This window comes from Cupressus sempervirens, chromosome 11 (assembly GCF_028749045.1).
Source record: "Cupressus sempervirens isolate cs-2001-9-10 chromosome 11, ASM2874904v1, whole genome shotgun sequence".
NCBI lineage: Eukaryota > Viridiplantae > Streptophyta > Pinopsida > Cupressales > Cupressaceae > Cupressus > Cupressus sempervirens.
Window position 1 is genome coordinate 554751401 of NC_143128.1, and position 12502 is coordinate 554763902.

Here is a 12502-nt window from a genome sequence, read left to right on the forward strand (position 1 = left end):
GGGTAGAAGGGTGTGTTTTCAGCGAGGTTGCATACACACTAAGAGACAATTCCGACTGTAGCTTAGGTAGGGGTCCCATGGGAAGGGCTTGGGCTCTATTTTTGTGGAGCAAGGGGCTCCATGGTAATATTTTAGAGGGGGCTAAAGCTTCATTTGGAATCTTTCCCTACAACATAGGAGCCTCAAATTTTTAGCCCTCTCAATTTGAGTGATTGAAAATGGAGTGGGGTTGGATTTAGCCCCACCAGCTTAGAGAAGATTTTTGCCCTCTGTCAATCCTACTCTTCATTTTCTCACCAAAAATGAAATAATCCCACTAAATTTTTTTATAAAAAAAAATATATTTTTATTTTCAAAATTTATAAGAATCTTCCTTAAATTTAGAGGCCAATTTTTAAAATGGATTCACATATAAATAGGACCACTTCCCTTTTCAAATATGCCTAAAAATCTGAGGGGCACCCGCTCTACTTTTAAGAAAGCGGGTGCCCATGGGACCCCGGCGTTAGCTGTCTTTCTCAAGGCAGCGTAGGGCTGTGACAGCTTAAGACATGAGCGCCGTGCGGCATTCGCTGACATAAAACCCTCCATTGCTCTCCGAGGAGGATATCGACATGGAAGATAGGGGATGTGGAGGAGGATAGATCCTACTAAAAGGAAAGGACTCTAGGCTTCCATTCCTACCCTTGTGCTAGTCAAGGCTACTGTTCTCTGGAAGTATATACCGTGAGAGTGCAGGAAGATGATAAGAGATTGACTGTTACTGCTGAAGTCTCCATTAAGGCTGCCAACATGTTCTGCATTTCCGCAGGTTGATTAAAAGCTGTTTGCTTATTACAGGTGTGTTTTTACATATTTTCCCGTTGTTTTAATTTGATAATCTCTTGCGAGATGCCAGTTTTAAGTTAGCAATTTCGTACTGGGCATTTTGCGGGGCGGAGCTAAACAATGGAAAATAGATTTATGGTGAAAAAAGATGGACAATGGAGAAGATATTATTTGATACCACGTTTGAAAAATGCAAAGACTTAGCCATTCTTATGTATTACCATTATAAGAGGCGTACAAAAAGAATTAAACATCATATTTATTCTATTCAGTAATAAATTTTCATGGTGTTTTAAAACAAATTATGTCTTAAAAAGCTGAATCTGACATGTAAACATTTACTGCTCAGCATTTTAGGGGAGAGTATCTAGTATTTGAATATCCAAACTTGGCATCATTATTAAATTTTTATAATAGCTTACTTACTTAGACCGTTGCTTATAATTATGTTTCTAGGTCTATTATCACATCAAATATGATTCCACATCAGTATGTTTTTTAGTTGAGGTGTCCAAACTGATCCAAACAAAAGTATGAGTAATAGTTGTGTGCCAAGTCATGTATTATTGGTTCATTTATGAGGGATCACATGATTGATTTATATAACTTTTTAGATTTAATAAATACATTTCATTCAATAATTAGAATTTGGTATCATAGTTTGCAGACTCGAACTTGTAGAGTACTCGGAAAACCTTCACTAAACTCTGCAGAAACTTTGTAAAATCTTGGCAAAGACTCAACAAAACTTGGTAAGTTAGAAAGTACTGCAAATTAAAATTTCTTAAAAAACATAAATTTAATGCAACATTCAATTACAAAATGTTTTAAAACTAAAAATTGACATCTCAAAAGAGAGAGCATGGTTTTATAGCCAAAGAGGAATGTGCAACCAGCATTTTATTTGCATCGGTGATTTTATCCATGTTTTTCATGTTCCAATAAATGCGTTAGAGCAGAGTAGAGAGTACTGTTGACACGGAGGTTTGCACCCTTGCCTAAAGTTTTTACCTAAAGGCATCCTCGTGTAACATGGAAACAATCTCGAATGTGTGGGACTTTGCAATTAGAGATTGAGTCTCCGGAGAAGGCCGACTTCCTTACTATTAAGGTGCACCTATTTATTTCTTGAGAGGAAAAGGGAGAAGGAGATACATGAAAATCAAACTACTTATTCTAATCTAGAGGGGGTGATACACCAAATAGTATTTTGATCTACTTCTTTCCTAATAGTTGCACTGGAATCCAATAGACTTTGCAAGATATACCACTATCTGCCTTTATTCAATCTCAATATCATAGACAAGTCAAGAAGATAACATAACCATACAAGGGATACAATAGATTCACTTAACAGATCAGTTAACCGAAATGAACATGATCATATGGTATTATAAATATCAAAATACATCTAGAAGAAGTGAGGCATAACAGATTGCACAACCTTAACTGATTGATAATGGATATGACAAAGGCGATTTCTATTGAATAAGAGGCAAAACAAATATAGAGAGTATCTGCAAAAGACTAGGAAAAGAGAGATCCTTAGACCAACAACAAAACTTGCTTTTATAGGGTGCAGGCATAACCTAGATACAACCTTGAGCCCGAACTCCCTAAATCATGAGATTGGATTATGGATGAGAGCAATAATTGAAGATCAGGAGAAAATCTGATCATGAAGCGCAACTACTCACAAGAAATGACAGAAGAACAAGGGAAAGCGTGCACTTTGTCGCAAGAGATCAAATTGAAACAAAAATGATCATGGAGTGCATTTAAGAGGCATGGAGTGTAGTGGCGTTGAGGACACCAAAAAATGGTTGCAGTCGGACAAATCATTCTTCTCCTTAACCTTTCTAACTGTTGTATGAAATGTATTTACATCGCGCCAAGTCAACAATTTCAGCAAGTCAACTGAAGTTGATCATTCCATCTGCCACGTGGCCTTATTTCCTTGAAGCTTTTTGCCACCTCGCACAACATTAAACTTTGTATTGTTGACCTGCTTCTGCTAAGTGTTTTGCGGCGTCGCGACTTATTTCCTTAATTAGATGTCTGACCCTGCAAAGCTGCGACATTGTAAACTTTAACTGCTAGTTTTGCCCTTTGCACGGTCGCAACTTAAAGCTTGTCTGCATCTGGGGTACCTGCAGCCATGTGAAGGCAACCCCTAACCATGATCGCTCTGTTGCGACTGTCATATACTCCTTTCTATTGACCGCAGTGACCATGCGAAGCTATCATACTGATTGGGATTGCACCATCACGACTTAAATATTAACTTTGATGCTAACCCTACGAACGAGTGATCAAAGCAATCGTTGCATCACAGCCTAAACTATGGTTAACCCTTAACCTCTTGCGACAGTGCGAACAAGGCCATTTCGGAACATCGCCACCTGAATCGTTAACCCAACTTTTAACCCTGAGAACGAGCAATGAAGAGATTTCGTTGTCTTGCAACCTTGACCTCAGGTTGGGTTTGACCCTCTGTGATGGTGCGAAAGTGCTTGAAATTTGACTGCTCGAGTTAGGCTTCGCATGGTCACAACCTGATTCTGTTTGAACTCGAAATTGCTTGCGATCATGTGATTGGGTTATACGCTCCATCACAATTGAAATATGAATGTTAGCCCCTCAAGCTGCAAAATTGCGCTGACGTTGAGCTTGACTATTTAGTGTGTTCGCAACCTCCTTGATGGTTAAGTCTTAACTGCCTGCGACTGAGTGAAGAGGGACTATTGCATTGTTGCAGCTTGAAATGCCTCCTTCAATATGGAAGTTATAAGGCTTAGGGATAAATAAAAAGTCAAAGATTTTTGTCGTATCCCCATTGGCTTGCATGGAAATAAATGAATGGGTCAAATGAACGTGATCATGCTTGTCACCTTGGATAATTGAGAAATTAGGAAGGGGGGCAGAATTGGTTAACAAGTACTCAACAACTCGAAGAATACTTGCAGAGTTTGCAAACTATGATTGGTAATCATGATCAAAAGTAATAATTTTTTAAGTCACAACTACTGGTACTATATTGTTAAAAATATTATTTGACATAAAATCAAACTGATCAGCTACTGGGTCCTCAATTAAGAAACTTTTCTATATCACTATTGTTCTGCATTATTGCTGCATTTACATCAGAATTTGAACATTGGGAGTACACAAAGATGACTAATGATCCTGTTATGGAAAAAAACAGTTTTTATAATTATTGTGTTCCTGATCTGTTCTTCCTCATCGAATGAAATGCTCAAATAAGAAGTAAAGAATTACGTACTCTGCATTTTTGACTCAGGACACAAACAACAAATATTCCTAACCTTATAGTTGAACCATGATAAGATTCCCATCATTGCAAATGTGTGATATCTGGATTTTTCCCATTATCTCTTGCAATTTATATAGAAAAGAGGATGCCATTCTCATCTGTATGTGTGCTTTTGAATATCCAACTTTCTGCATCGATGCATTGATACAAGCTATCTACAGATTCCTCACCGCTTTCATTTTAGATCCCGAATAAATGAGGATTCAAGTAATATTCTATCTAATGTGAAGGACTGTACATTGTATGCTGCCTTTCATTGATAGTGCCTATAAATTACTCCATTATAACTTACAGGCATCTCCATTGAAGGACTGCTTGATCACTTACTTTGCTGTGTCCATTGCCTCACTATTATCTCTCATACATGGAACAGCAACATTGACGATTCAAAGAACTTTTACAAAAGGTTCACATGAACTATTGGCCTTTATTGCTCCTTTTGAAAACTTTTTCCCTAAAATAATAGCTGCAATTTATGTGTAGCATGCTCTTTCGAATATATGAAAGATAACAACATATAGCCATGTTATGATTGAGCCCAAATAATAAATTTTATATGTTATACGAGTAAGATGATTATGAATATATGTTCTTTAATTCTGGTATTAATAATTGAGTCTATAATTGTATCTTCAGTAATTGTCTAATATGATTGTAGGATCTCAACAAAGATTGATCTTCTTTTTACATTCTTTGAGTAAAGCTATATTTCTTACTATATCATGTTCCTTGTTTTTATTGAATTTGTGATTCTAGGGTAAAATATAGGGTAATCCCCATAAGGGATTTCAGCAGATATGCGAAGTTTGTCTGGAAATTCACGATTTTGATCATCTTTAAGTATTGTGCTACAATTTAGTGATTTATATATATGTCATAAATTTGTAATCTTTGATAAAACTATTATAATGTTGTGAGTGAATATTATTTAAAAGAATATTCCAAAAGGGGACACTGTAATTGGTATTGGAGCTTTGATCCTGCAGCCTGAGGATAAGTATATGTAGTTGAGAAAAATAGCTCAAAGTGCCCAGGGAATAGGAAAGAGAAAACTTGAAGCAAGTCGAGGTAATCAATTGGATGATCTTGAGAAAAATCAAGTAAATGAATTGAAAGCTTATATGGAGAAACAGGAACAAACAACACAATTGCTTCTCCAAGCAATTAAAAACATGAATAATGCAATCAATGCTTGTAGGTTGAATGAAATTGATGGAAGAGATATTATTTTAAACCATTTTGAGAAAAACAATAGTTCTACTTGAAGATCATGGCCTAGAGTGATGGGGCCTACATTCTTACCAACAGGATAAATCACAAGAAGAAGAAGAAGAACCCAACACGATAACAAATGAAATTGATGAATGTGTGGAAGCATATTCAAAGAATTGGTCTTGATCTTAAAAGGCATATTCCATTTAAAGAATAATACAATGCAAGGGCAAGAATTACGTCAAGAGTAGAAGGCATCCCGACAAAGATTTCTAACAAAGAGTAAGTAAGGTGACTCGTCCACTTTTGATAGTTTGGGAAGCTGAAGATTGTAGCTGTGATAGAGATCTTTATCCCTGATTTTGCTATATATATTGGAAATTGAGACAACACCTATGGATTGTGTTTACAGCTGGAGAAGATATTTATGATAATATTATATGAAGAGACATGTGTCATGTGAAGAGTCATGTGCTTGGAAAGATGAAGAGGCTTGTATTTTGGAATTGAAGAGAACTTTAGGTGTATTATGAAGAGTCTCATTTCAATTTATATATGTGATTGCTTAGTGTGATGATACACGACATCGAGTGGAAAGCACTCTACTTGAATTTTTATTATCAATAAAAGTGATACTTTTCTGGTTTGGTTGGGTTTTTTCCCACTAGATTGGAGGGTTTTCCCAAAATAAATGTCGTGTCTTTTATGCCTATTTTTCTGTTTTTTTTATTGCTGTTTATCATTATTATTGGACAAAATTAACATGGTATTAGATCCAGGTTGATATCAGCAATAACGGAGTGTTAATAAGGGAGTGTTAAAGATGTGGTAGCTGCAAGGGAGCTCCTTCATACCTGTGACTTCCAATTTCTCAGAAATATATATATTTTTGTGAATATGAATGTTGTTGATTTGTGTTCTTTGTTTTGCTATGGAGCTGCATAGATGTTTTGGTTCTTTTATTGGTTCTCACTGAGCAGAGGCTTATCATTCTTCGGTTTTGATTCTAGCTGTCTTCATATGTCTCTCCTGAATACTTAGCTTTTTCTCATGTTCATGCGATTTTGTGTGTTGTGATTCTACATTGCTGTTTCATTCATAATTGCCATCAGTTGGTATTCTGATTGGCTCTTCAGTTTAGCAACATTGTTTTGTTGAATACGATTTTAGTCATATTATCATGCTTCTCCAACTCCTCCAGTTTTTCAGATTTTACCTATTCTTTCTACGTATTTTTGTTCTGCATTGATGTTTTATCTTCCTGGTATCATGTGAACCTGGCCTCCGTTATTTTGTCTTCTCCTCAGATATTTATGCATCAGTGTGAGTTGTCACTTCATTTGTTTGTTAGTTACCTTCCAACCTTATTAGCTATATTCGCTTGTGGTTGTTCGTGTCTCAATTATGATGACCTGGCCCTGGCCCATGAATCCTATGTGGTAAGGGAAACAGTTGACTCGTGGCTGTCAAGGGTGCCGCTCTTCTTACCTCCATTGGCACAACGAGAGAATTGAATGCGAGCCTCGTTGCCGTGAAAAAGCTCTTTGTGACGGAAGTAAATTGTTAATGCTGGTTGGGGTGTATTATTGTGCCTCGAGTCATCATTTCTGAAGTATATGAATGTGCTTGCACATCACTTAAAAACGTTGTGGCTGAGTGTTAAATGATCTTTATCTTTGATTTTGGTATATATATTTAAATTGAGATAATACCTACAGATTGTGTTTACAGGTGGAGAATATATTTATGATAATATATATGAAAAGACATGTCATGCGAAGAGTCATGGGCTTGGAAACACGAAGCAGCTTGTATTTGGATAGTGAAGAGAACTTTAGGTGTTATATGAAGAGTCTCTCATTTCAATTTATATGTGATTGCTTAGTGTTATGATACACGACATCGAGTGGAAATCAGTATACTTGAATTTTTATTATCAATAAAAGTGATATTTTTTGGTGTGGCTGAGTTTTTTCCCTCTAGATTGGAGGGTTTTCCCAGGATAAGTCGTGTATCTTTTATAACTATTTTTCTACTTTTCATTATTGCTGTTATTTCTGAGCAAACTATAACATGGGGAAGGTCACTGCCCAAGTATAGACTTATTAACTGGATACTATCTTTCTCTTAGAATAATGAGAGAAGATGAAGATTTCATCATGAATTTTGGCATCATGGACTAATCACACATGAGCATCATCTCATTGTAACATTGTAATGCCCCCCTTTCAAAGCAATCAGACAAAGGCAATCAACATAAAGACAAAAACGCAATTGCATTAAATTTTCCGATTGGTGGATAAGGAAGACAATAAGGGGAGCACAATATAATTCATGGTGTCATTGTCTACAGGAAGGATAACTAAATTGATTTAAAAGAATGTTAGATTGCTGGAAATAAGTTATAGTAGGGAGTGATTAAAGGGAATACACTAGTTAGTAAAAAATGCAGCTATTGGAGAGAAACCAGTCCAAGTGAAAGGCCATGACCTTCCATCCACATTGAAGGGTATTTAGCGACACATCAACCATTCCAAGAAGCATCAAAGAAGTTATTTTCATTAATCCAAAACTACAGTAGCAAGTCTTCTAATATTTAGTTTCCTGTATCTAGAATAGAATGTTTCTATTTTTTATGATTGTTTCCTAAGGAAACATCATTGATTCTTTTGTATATATTGATCTCTTGATCATTGTTAATATTAAGCAAATATTTACCAATAACTTTGTAATATGGTATTAGAGCCACTATTTCTTTTTTTTTCAAAAATAATAAGAATTTCTTGTTCAAAATCATTAGACCTTTATTTTTTAAATTATTTTTTCATGCTATATTGCTTCAAAATACCTGGTTTGTGCAGGGTTTTCGATGGAAATTTTTTCGGCTATTGCCTACAACACATGTGATATTCAATTGCTTGAGATTAGAAAATCCACGTCTTACATCTGCAACTCATGCGACATTTTTTTACGGCTTGTGTCTGGTTATTGTGGGCTCAATTGACTGCCAAAATCTATTCTTTTTTGCATCATTCTGCGTGATCTGGAAGCTCACAACCTATGTCTGGATCTATTCTTCTCTTTGGCGTCATTTTTCCCATGTGTTAGAGCTTGCAACGAACTTCATTTTTTCTTTCATTTGAAGCAGAAAATGTCTGCAATACTCCCAATTTTTTCTCACAAATACTGTCGCTAACTCAAGACAACACTTTTTTGCCTCTTCAATCCGCCTTTGTTCTGGTCAATTTCTGCAACTATTTCATCCAAATCCACCATTGTTTGGAGCTCATTTTGTAGCTGACTAGGGTTTTGCTCAAAACCTTAATTTCTTATACCAGATCCAAAATATTTTAAAATATTCTTGATGGGCTTTTTGAGAGCTCAATTGGGTTGCCATCAAATTTTCTAGGTACCTCAACTTTCGAGCCAACAGATCTAGAATCCAACATATTCCTTTTGGGTTTTTTTGAGCTGTCTTTTGGGTACCTCTTCATTTTTTATGGATCTGCTTTTTTGCCTCGAAGTACATGCCTCCACAAATTTTTATGCTTTTTTATTGAAAAATGTGCTATGGTATCTCTGATTAATATTTTGCTCAAGAGAAATCATAAGTTCAATGGTCGCAATTATGGCACGTGGAAACAACAGATGCTAACCATCTTAATGTCATGGATGAGCAGAAATCGCTCAGGGAACACTTTAATAGGATTTAGGAAATTCGTGATTAGTTGCTTGCCATTGGACTCAAGATGGAGGAAGAGGACATTGTGGTCATAACCCTCAGGAGTTTACCCAAGTCCTATGAACATTTTATTGAGACTCAACATCACTTCTATTGGTGTTGATATGAAGTTCACAGATCTTTGCACACTTCTACTTCAGCAAGATCGGTGGCAATTCCAGCTCCACTTCCACAGATCAAGCCTTTGCTGCTAAATCCTTTTAGAAGGATAAAGGTGAGTCTCATTCACAATAGTCTTCTCAGCAAAAGTCCTTTGAAAGTGATGTTGATATGAAGTTCACAGATCTTTGCACACTTTTGCTTTAGCAAGATTGGTGGAAATAATAGTTCGGTAGCAATTCCAGCTCCACCTCCATAGAGCAAGCCTTTGCTGCTAAATCCTTTTGGAAGGATAAAGGCAAGTCTCATTCACAATAGTCTTCTCAGCAGAGAAGGCTCCAAGAAAAATAACATTAAATGCAACTATTGCCACAAGTATGGTCACATGAAGTTTGAATTTCGGAAATGCTTAGTTGCCCAATCTAAGCAATCTGGTTCGCAACCCAAAGAGAACAGTACACAACATACTAAGCAAACAAAATCTACCTTTTACGCCTTCATGGCTAAAAGACTTGCAAATCATGTGAAGTCATCTGCCTAGTACGTTGATTCAAGTGCCTCTTGTCATTTCACCCACCACAGAGACTGGTTCATTGGCTACCACCCTTATTCAGATTCTGTTATTTTTGGTGGAGGGGAAGAGTACACCATTGTCGGCAAAGGCAACATTTAGATTCATTAAATTGGGAGGAATATCATTTTCCTCGATGTGTACTACGTTCCAGGGATTGAACTAAACCTACTCTCAGTCAGTCAGTTGCTGCGACACTCTCTACAAGTGGATGTCACCTTTAGTTCACATTAGTGCAACATCATTGATAGGGTGTCTCAGTCTATTGTTGCAGTGGGTCTTAAGGATCATGGTCTTTTTAGACTTATTGATTCTGGTGATTCTTGAGACTTAGCTATAGCTGCTCGACGATCTTCTGTCAGCACACTTTGGCATCAGCAGTATGGGCACTTAAATGTGCACTATCTCTCTCATCTTGCTCAGGAAAAGCTTGTTCTCGAATTGTCAAAGATTTGGACTCAACAACTTGGAGTTTGTGATGCATGTCAGGACGAGAAGGAACATTGCACACCTTTCACCAGTGGCAATTCATGGTGAGCTTCTTTGGTACTTAAGCTTGTTCATGTTGATATTTACGGCCCTATGGCCACTCCTTTTGCTCTTGGGTCTAGGTATATTTTGTTGTTTGTTGATGATTTTAGTAGAAAAATGTGAGTATATTTTCTTATAAAGAAATGAGAAGCATTTATTGTATTTCAAAAATTTAAACCTTTAGTTGAAAAGAGTCTAGGAAATATATTATTTCTCTTAGGTCAGACAATGCAGGGGGAATTTTGTTCTAATGAATTCTCTAGCTTCTGTGATACTCATGGCATTAAGCGCCAATTAAGCACACCCTACACACCACAACAAAATAGTGTAGTTGAACGTCGAAATAGAACAATCATCGAGATGGCTTGATCCATACTTGAACACAAATATGTGCTGAAGAAGTTTTGTGCAGAAGCAGTTAACACTGTAGTTTATCTTTTGAACCGGTCACCTATAGTGACAGTCAAAGGTAAGACTTCGGAAGAGGCCTGGTCAGGTCGCAAGCCCAAAATCATCAGTCACCTGAAGGTTTTTGGCTCTCTTGCTTTTGTTTGGATCCCTAATGCGTCACACACCAAGTTGGATGCCAAGAGTTAGAAACTCATGCTTGCTGGATACAATAGTCTTTATAAAGCCTACCGCTTGATCGACACTTCGACATCTTGTCTCTTGTATAGTCGTGATGTAGTCTTTGATGAGTAGCAAGGACCATTCATGCCCATTTCTTCTATTATTGATCTAGCAGACCAACCTATGAAGGCTCATGATTTGGGAGTTCGACTTCCATTAGGTCCACCTGATGGGAGGGCTCCAACAACTCCTGCAGCTCTAGTTATACCAGTGATTCTTGTATAGATACCTCCGGCTTCTCTTGCAGGATCACCTAGATATGAAGATGCTTCACTTGAATTTGATCCTAATTCTTCTAATGAGGAACCTGCTCATAGAGCATCTCTTGATACCAAGGTTGGTCATTCTCCTCTTCAGCCTAAGTGGTGGGCTAAGACACTTGTTGATCTTCAAGATGATGAGCTCATTGATGGGAGAATTGCTAAAAAAAAGAGCAAACCTACAGAGTCAATTAACTTTGTTCTCATGGCCAACATTCATATTGTGTTTGAACCTCAAACATATTCCATGGCTAAAGGAATTGCAGAGTGGGAACAAGCAATGACATCTGAATGCCAGGGCCTATTGAAGAATAACACCCGAGTCCTTTCTGATCTTCCACTAGGGACGAAACCCATTGGCTGCAAATGGGTCTACAATATCAAATACAAGTCTGATGGTACTTTGGATAAGTACAAAGCTTGTTTAGTTGCAAAGGGCTTTTCTCTATGTTAGGGCATTGATTATGAGGAGACCTTTGCTCCTACTACAAAGATGAGCACGATCAGATTAGTCCTAGCCATGGCAGCAAAGTTTGGTTGGAAGTTTCGTCAGATGGATAGAGTACTTTCCTGAATGGTGACCTACAAGAAGAGGTCTACATGACACAACCTCCTTGTTTCAAGGTTGTTGGTAAAAAACACAAGGTTCATAGACTAGTTAAAGCTCTCTATGGTTTGAAGCAAACCTCTAGGGCATGGTACATAAAAATTGATTAGTACTTTAGTGATCAAGGCTTCAAGAGGAGTTATTTAGACTCAAATTTGTACATCAAGACTACTGATAGTGACAACATCCTTCTAGTCATTTATGTGGATGATTTGATCCTCACTAGAAGTTTGCCATCTTTGATTTAGGGAATAAAAAATTGTTTATGCTAGTCTTTTGATATGATTGACCTTGGGCTCATGCATTATTGCCTAGGAGTTGAGGTTTGGGAGCAATTTACTTGTATATTCATTTCTCAGTCCAAATATGCCAGGGCTCTATTAGACAAGTTTCGTATGCAGGATTGCAAGCCTGCATCTACACCCATGGAGAAAGGTTTCAAGTTATCAGCCAAGTCCGATTCTCCTTTAGTTGATGATACTACATATAGGCAATTAGTAGGCAACCTCATCTACCTCTTTGCTACTAGACTTGATCTCAGCTTCGCAGTTAGCTACATCTCGCATTTTATGACAGCTCCTAAGGCTGATCATTAGATGGCAGAAAAGCGTGTGCTTCGTTATGTGAACGGTACTACTTATTATGAACTTCTTTACTCTTGGAGTTCTAATCCTACACTCAGTGGGTT

The 12502-nt window shown here is 37.1% G+C and overlaps 1 long non-coding RNA gene across 1 annotated transcript in view; it reads left to right on the plus strand.

The window, feature by feature from the left end:
• Window positions 1–454: 454 nt before the first annotated feature.
• The window catches only part of LOC149530838 (uncharacterized), a 31252-nt gene continuing 19204 nt past the window's right edge, over window positions 455–12502 (plus strand). Inside the window, exon 1 of the long non-coding RNA XR_016359060.1 lies at window positions 455–840. This is a non-coding gene — a long non-coding RNA (uncharacterized LOC149530838). The remainder of the gene's footprint in view (window positions 841–12502) is intronic.